Source organism: Theropithecus gelada, chromosome 7a (assembly GCF_003255815.1).
Source record: "Theropithecus gelada isolate Dixy chromosome 7a, Tgel_1.0, whole genome shotgun sequence".
NCBI lineage: Eukaryota > Metazoa > Chordata > Mammalia > Primates > Cercopithecidae > Theropithecus > Theropithecus gelada.
This window is the reverse complement of record NC_037674.1, coordinates 5124830-5133229: the sequence shown is the minus strand read 5'-3', so window position 1 is coordinate 5133229 and position 8400 is coordinate 5124830. Positions and strand designations below refer to the sequence as shown.

Below are 8400 nucleotides of genomic sequence, written 5' to 3'. Positions count from 1 at the left end.
AGAGAAGTTTGGAGAGAATTCAGAAAACAGGAAAGCAATTTAGTTTCAGAGAATTAATTGCTGTAATACCAGAATAGTAAACCTGGAGTTTCAAGTGTGTTGTGTATGACGACTAGGCCCTACGATGTCATTTTTCTTACCTTTGGTAGGATAGAAAAAGACTATGATGGCTTGTTTGTTACGTTCTAGAATTCTTATTAGATAATTATGTAAGTTGTGTTATTTAATGCTTCCTACAAGTCAAAGATAGATTATTTTATCTCTTATTTTGCAGATTAGGGCACAATATTTGAATATTATGTCATAATTCCTAATGTTATAGTGCCAGGGAAAGGTTGAGCTTAAAGTCCAGTCTGAATGCAAAGACAGTGTTCTTTCTATAAATTCTTCAATTATTCAGTCTGTATAAGAGAACTCTCTTCACTGAATGAATTAATCCATTTAGTTACTAGAGTAAAGCTGGTATAATTTAATTTCTCGAAAACCTTGGCTTAACACAGGAACATAATAAATTAAAATAGAGTAAAAATCTTTTGAAATAACTATGATGTATCTCTCAGGATAATAAAAAAGGGAGGATCACTTCAAGGTCCAACAGTAGTAGATGGATGATTAAACAAATTATGCTCTGTCAATGTACATGGTAGACAGATTTAAATCATTAGTTGTACAATATAAACTTTTAAATATGTCAACAGATGTTATAGTAAAACATTAAGGGAAAATAATACCAATGAAGGGATCTCTTAACCTAACATTTAACACTTCATCACTTGATAGGATTTTGAAGAACACCTTTCTTATTTCTTTGTTCTTTTTAATTTAGAATCACACAGATTTTGTATAGCCTATATATATATATATATATGTATGTATATATATATATAATTTTTTTTGTTTTTTGTTTTTTGAGACGGGGTCTCACTCTGTCGCCCAGGCTGAAGTGCAGTGGCGCGATCTCGGCTCACTGCAAGCTCTGCCTCCCGGGTTCACGCCATTCTCTTGCCTCAGACTCCCGTGTAGCTGGGACTACAAGCGCCGCCACCATGCCGAGCTAATTTTTTTTTTTTTTTTTTTTTTTTGAGGCGGAGTCTTCACTCTGTCCCCCAGGCTGGAGTGCAGTGGCACCATCTCGGCTCACTGCAAACTCCGCCTCCCGGGTTCGCGCCATTCTCCTGCCTCAGCCTCCCGAGTAGCTGGGACTACAGGCGCCCGCCACCGCGCCCGGCTAATTTTTTTTGTATTTTAGTAGAGACGGGGTTTCACCTTGTTAGCCAGGATGTTCGCGATCTCCTGACTCGTGATCCACGGGCCTCCGCCTCCCAAAGTGCTGGGATTACAGGCGGGCGCCACCGCGCCCGGCCTTTCCTAGGAGATGTTTTGTTTCCATCTCATTACTTATTGGTCTTTTCAGGTTTTGGAACTCTTCATGGTTCATTCTTGCTAGATTGGATGTGTCTAGGAAAGTATCCATTTATTCTAGATTTTCTAATGTATTGGCCTGTAGTTGCTCCTACTAGCCTCTAATGACCCTTAGCATTTCTACAGAATCAATGATAATGTCCCCTTTTACATTTCTGATTTTATTTAGTTTTTTTTTCTTTTTCTGTGTGTGTGGGTGTGGGGGTGTGTGTGGGGGTGGCTAAAGGTTAGTGGTTTGGTTTATCTTTTTTAAAAAACGAAGTTTACATTTTGTTGATTTTTTTTTTTCATTTCAATTTCATTAATTTCTGCTCTTACCTTTACTCTTTCCTTTCTTGTATACTTATTTTGGGTCTGGTTTATTCTTGCTTTTCTAGTTCTTTAAGATGTACCGGCCCCACGGTCCCGCCGAGCCCAGGCGGCTCCTGCCGGTATCCTGCGCGTGGGCCGGGCCAGCCGCGCCCCGGGTCCCTACGGCAGTTCACTGGCCTGAGGCCGGCGCCGCTATAGGGCGCGGGGACGGCGCTGCTCCGGGGGTTGGAGCCGCGCGCCGCAGCTGCTGTTGGGGCGGGGTAGGGCGGCTCGCGGGGCGGCGCGGGGCTGGCGCGGCTCCTGGGGCTGTCGGCTCGGGCGAGCAGCTGCAGGTGCCGGGCTCTTGAGCCGGGCCGGGCGCTCCTTGGCGCCCCCGCGCGGGGTTCCCAGGTCCCACCGCCACTGCCTGGGCGGGAAAAGAGGCCTTGCGGCACCGGCCGGAGGCGCCTCCCGGGGACGAGACGCGGCTGCGATCCGCGGCGGTCTGACTCTCTGGGGCCACGAAGCTCCTGGGGCTGGTGTAAGCTGAGCGCCCGAGGCTGGCAGCTGCGGTTGGATTTCTCACGATGTCGTGTTAGCTCCATGTCTTCCCCCTTCTTCCCGGGTCAGGTCGTCGATGTCGTCTCTACCAGCCCCACTGTGGACTGCCGCGACAACCTGACCCGCCTCTGCCTTGGGCTCAGTGGCGTGTTTCTGTGTGGTGCTGCCGCCAATGCCATTCATGTCTACCTCTTGCAAACTCCAGGCTGAGAACTTCATTCTTCTCCTCCCTTCGGAGGCAGGGTTGCTTTCTTTGACAAGACTCGCACAGGAGAATTGATTAACCGCCTCTCATCAGACACTGCGCTCCTGGGGCGCTCAGTGACTGAAAACCTCTCAGATGGGCTCAGGGCCGGGGCCCAGGCTTCTGTAGGCATCAGTATGATGGTTTTTGTCTCACCTAATCTGCCCACCTTTGTTTGGAGCGGTGCCTCCAGTGTCAATCATTGCTGTAATTTATGGACGATATCTACGGAAACTGACCAAAGTCACCCAGGATTCCCTGGCACAAGCCACTCAGCTAGCTGAGGAATGTATTGGCAGTGTAAGAACTGTTTGAGGTTTTGGGAAAGAAATGACTGAAATAGAGATATATGCCAGCAAAGTGGACCATGTGATGCAGTTAGCAAGGAAAGAGGCATTACTCTGGCTGGCTTCTTTGGAGCAGCTAGGCTCTGCGGAAACCTGATTGTGCTTTCTGGCCTGTACAAAGGAGGGCTGCTGATGGGCAGTGCCCACGTGACCGTGGGTGAACCCTCTTGCTTTCTAATGTATGCTTTCTGGGTTAATATATGCTTTCTGGGGTGGAATAAGCATTGAAGTCTGAGCTCTTTCTACTCAGAGCTGATTGAAAGGACTGGGTGCCGGGGGCCGCCTCTGGGAGCTCCTGGAGAGAGAACCCAAGCTGCCTTTTAACGAGGGGGTCACCTTCAATGAGAAAAGCTTCCAGGGTGCTTTGGAGTTTAAGAACGTGCATTTTGCCTATCCGGCTCGCCCAGAGGTGCCCGTATTTCAGGATTTCAGCCTTTCCATTCCGTCAGGATCTGTCAGGGCACTGGTTGGCCCAGGTGGTTCTGGCAAATCAAGAGTGCTTTCGCTCCTGCTGAGGTTGTAGGACCCTGCTTCTGGAATTATCAGTCTTGATGGTCATGACATCTGTCAGCTAAACCCAGTGTGGCTGAGATCCAAGATTGGGACAGTGAGTCAGAAACCCATCTAGTAAACCACATGAGAGACTTTAATGCAAAACAGTGTTGCAGAAAAAACAACAACAACAACAACTAAGAGACTGAAGTATGTAAACCATATATCATGTTATTTGAAAAATACTTTTTTCCAGTGTGTAAAATATTGTTTTGAAATGTACCTGTTCTCAAGATCTTTTTATTCAGAGTTTTAACAATTGTAACTTTTTAAATGTCTGTAGCACCGAAGTTATTTTCAGGGTTTGCATTTTCTTTTATTGTGGAATATTTTAATTAATATAGCATGGCACCTCATTTTCTTTTGCCTGAAGATTGAAGCAATTGTCAAATGACAACTTTAAAAAGGGAATTATAAATAAAAAGCCTGATTATTTTAGGCCAGTTTACTAATCACCGTGTAATTCTTCTGGTAGTATTCTACCTAATTTAAGTTCAATTTTACTAGATAGAGTAATGGAAAATGAAAATTTAACCCTGTATTCCAATAATCCCATGAAGCAAACTGAACCATTTAACATCAGCTGGAAAGAAGGGAACATTTATATTGCCTGTTGCCTGTGTCTTCAAAGGTGTGAGAGGTGAGGAGTATGTGTTCCTATGGGAACTATGTTTGAATATGTGCAGTTTTCAACATTTTGGCACATGAAATCCTAACAAGTTTTTAAAAGGGCAGAAACTTTATTTTTTGAACAGGAAAACCTATTTTGTGAACAGGAAGACCTAATTTTTGAATTCACGTTTGACTTCTGGGAAGCAAGGGACGAACTGTCAGGTATTATTAAGAATGAATGATTTTCTCATTTAAGTTGTTTAAAGGCATGTATTTTGAAAAATATCTGTTAGAAATTTATAATTTCAAGACAAATTGAATCTATACTTTTGGAATTTCATTAATAAGGCTAAAATCTGAGGAACATAACTAATTTTCAGCCTTAAGACATTTCAGTTTGGAAGTCCTTGCTATTCAATAGAATAACAAGAAACCTTCAGAATGTAGCACTCTCCTGAAAAGAAGATATTAGTAAACTTTTTTATTTATGGTTATCGTTTTATTTATAGTCTCGAAATTACTAAAGCAATGCTGACAACCATTGAATTTGCCATATTTTTTATTCAGTGCTGTTAATGTGCTGTTGCCTGAAGAAAAAAGTGCTTTTTCTCCATTGATGAGGCTAGACCCTAAAAAGTAATTAAGTCAATGGAAATCAAATGGAAGTTTTGCCATGAACTAAGTATTTATTAGTTCCCTGATTAGACTGGAAGAAGAAACCGCTGTTTCATGACAAGCATGGAATATTATATTTTATTCTTCATAATTAGTGAATAAAATTTATAGGAATGAATGAATGTGGTGTTTTCTGAAATAGTAAACAGTACATATGTGACAATCATTTTAACAAGCTCTACTTGTGTTCTTTATAAAGTGTGATTTTCAGAAAGCAAATAAAACACAATTACAAGGTTGAATCTGAGGAAAATAATCCTTGTGCCATGGAGGTATTTACAAAATTGCATTGCATTGTTATGTTTTATTTTCTGATACATGATGTTCAATTATATCTTTAGGTAATATTTATATCATAGATTAAAATTTATAGTGAACTTAAAAAAAGATGTATCATCAGGTTGTTTGCGGTTTTTCACTTTTTTTGATCTTGGAAATTGTAAGTATAAATTTCTCTCTTACTACTGCTTTTTGCTGTATCCCATAGGTTTTGGTATGCTGCGTTGCCATTTTCATTGGCTTCAATACATTTTTCAATTTCTTCTTAATTTCTTTGTTGAAATTCTAAGGATCATTAAAGGCTACTATGAGCAACCATAGGCCAATAAATAAGAAAACCTAGAATATAAGGATACACATAGATACAGAAAAAATCACATTATCAATTTATTCTTAAATAGGCTTTGCTAATTTGTCTCTTTTAAGAACTTTAAACTGCCAAATTCGTGAGTATGGAATTGTTCATAATAATGATGATTTAAATACAGAGGCTCTGTAATGATATTTCTTCTTTCATCAGTCCTTTTTTCTTAGTCTTACTAGTATGTAACAACTTTATTGATCTTTTCCAAGTAACATTTGTTTCACTTTGTGAATTTACTATTTACTTCCAATTTTATTTATTTCTTTCATTACCTCTATTATTTTATTTTTTTCAAATTATGCTTCAATTTGTTTTTTTAATTGACTTTTAAACCTACGTATTTTTCCAATACAAGAAGTTAAAGTAATAAATTACTCTCCCAATTTAACTCTGCACCACAAATATGTAGGTGTGTTATAATTTTATTTTTAATTGACACATCATAATTGTGCATATTTATGTGTACATAGTGATGTTTCAATACACACAGTGTATATATTTAATTACCCTGATGAGATGACAGTAATTAGCATATCCATCATTGCAAACATCATTTCTTTGTTTTGGGAACATTCAATATCCTTTGCTAACTATTCGAAAGTATATATTATTGTTACTATTGTCATACCATAGTGGTATAGAGCATTAGAACTTATTATTCCTATCTAGCTTTAATTTTGAATCTTTTAACAAATCTCTTCCTATCCCTTCCTTCCTCTTACACTTCCCAGCCTCTAGCATCCTCTGTTTTACTTTTAACTTCTATAAGATCAAAATATTTTAGCTTCCATATATGAGTGAGAAGCTGTAATGTTTTCTTTTCTTGACTCATTTCACTTACATTATATCCTCCATTTCCATGCATGTTGCTGTGAAGGACAAGATTTCCTTCTCTTTTATGGCCGAATAGTACTTCATTGTGTATGTATGTATGTATGTATAACTTTTCTTTTCTTTTCTTTTCTTCCTTTCTTTCTTTGAGATGGAGTCTTGGTCTGGAGTGCAATGGCATGATCTTGGTTCACTGTAACGTCTGCCTCCCGGATTCAAGTGATTCTTCCACCTCAGACTCCCAAGTAGCTGGGGACATGCCACCATGCCCAGCTAATGTTTATATTTTTAGTAGAAATGGAGTTTCGCCATGTTGGCCAGGCTAGTCTTGAACTCCTGACCTCCAGTAATCTGCCCACCTTGGCCTTCCAGAGTGCTGGGATTGCAGGCGTGAGCCACCGTGCCCGCCTGATATACCACATTTTCTTTAACCATTCATCTGTTGTTGGACCCTTAGGTTGATTCCATATCTTGGCTATTGTGAATAGTGCTGAAATAAACATCTAGGTGCAGATGTTTATTCAATATACTGTTTTCCTTGACTATATTTTTTCTAAATTATCTTTTGATTTCTTTTGTGAACTATCAGTTAAATAGTTTTTCATGTTATTTACAACTATTTGGGGATTTCCTGTATATCTCATGTCATTGATTTCAAATTAAATTTTATTGTGATCAGAGAATATATTCTATAAAATCTAAAACATAAATTCATTTAAACTTACTCTTTGATTCAGCATTTGGCCTATGTTGGTGATGCTTTCAATACACAAGAAAACAATGTATATTCAGCATTTTAAGTGTAGTTTTTATAAATGTCAATAAGATCAAGGTGATTTATAATGAAGTTGAAATATTCTAGAGCCATATGATTGGTTTGTCTTACTGTTCTATCAGTGATGAACAGAGGGATATTAAAATCTTTAATTATTATTGTCATTTATCCATTTCTCCCTTCAGCTCTGCTTACTTTCCTTCATGAATTATGAGGCTTTATTATTAAGTGGGTGTCCCTTTTGGAATATTATTGTCCTCTGATGAATTGGTTATTTCATAATTATGAAATGCCCCCATTTTCTCTTATAATGCACCCTCTTTTCCAGTCTACATTGCATTTTGCTAATACAGCCACACAAGCTTCCTAATACTTGCTGTGTATATGGTTTATCTTTTCCTATAGGTTTACTTTTCACCTATCTGTGTCTTTATGTTTAATGTATGTTTCTGGTAGACAACATTAGATGTCTAATATGACAATCTCTATCTTTACTTGGATAATTTAGTTCATAAATATGTTAAATGAAAGGTGTTGCCAGTTTTAAAAACTGTACAATCTGTTTCTTAATTGTTTCTCTTCTCTTATTTTTGCTTAATTGCATTTTAAGTATTCATTTTAAATTGCACAGATGAGTTAGTTGCATTGCTTTTGTATTGAGTTAATTGTATTACAATAATCATCAACTTATGCTTAACTAATCTAAATTTTACTTACAGGTCATTTTTTACAACTTCATATATAATGTAAAAAACAACTTCATATACAACTTGTGAAAAATCCTTTTTCTATGTTTACATTCTCTCCAGTGATGGATAGTGATGGCTACTTTGTCAAATCAAAACACGGCAACATTTTACTAAAACGTGATCTGTGCTCCACCTATCCTATTCATTTGCACCGAGGACTTTTAGGGCAGAAAAGTATTCTGCATGATACTATACTGGTATATGCATTTGCCCAAACTCATAGAATATATGACAGCAAGAGTGAACCCTAGTGTAAACTATGGACCTAGGTGATAAGGATATACCAATGCAGGTTCATCGGCGGTAACTAATGTGCCACTGCAGAGGAGAATGACCACAAAGGGTCAGGCTGTGCATGTGTGGACACAATGATGTCTGAGAAATCTTTGTAGGTTTCTTTCAATTTTGCTGTGAACTTACAACTGCCCTAAAAAGAAAGTCTATTAACAACAACAACAACAACAACAACAAAAACTGATGACCATAACATTTCCTTTATTCCCCCTGTCTTTTGTGATTTTTTTAGTATAAATTTTTCTGTGCACATCATAAACCCCACAATAAAATGATATCTTTTTCAACTTAAATACTCAGTTTCCCTTCAATGAAATTGACAAAGTATTTCCTGTTACTCACATACTTATCATTTCTATGCTTTTAATTTCTTCTAATTTGGAGTTTAGATTTGATGTTATTTC

General features: G+C 38.3%; 1 pseudogene; it reads left to right on the top strand.

Annotated features, from left to right (window-relative positions):
• The first annotated feature begins 1808 nt into the window (after positions 1-1808).
• On the top strand, positions 1809-3493 carry LOC112628025 (annotated as a pseudogene).
• The last annotated feature ends 4907 nt before the right edge of the window (positions 3494-8400 follow it).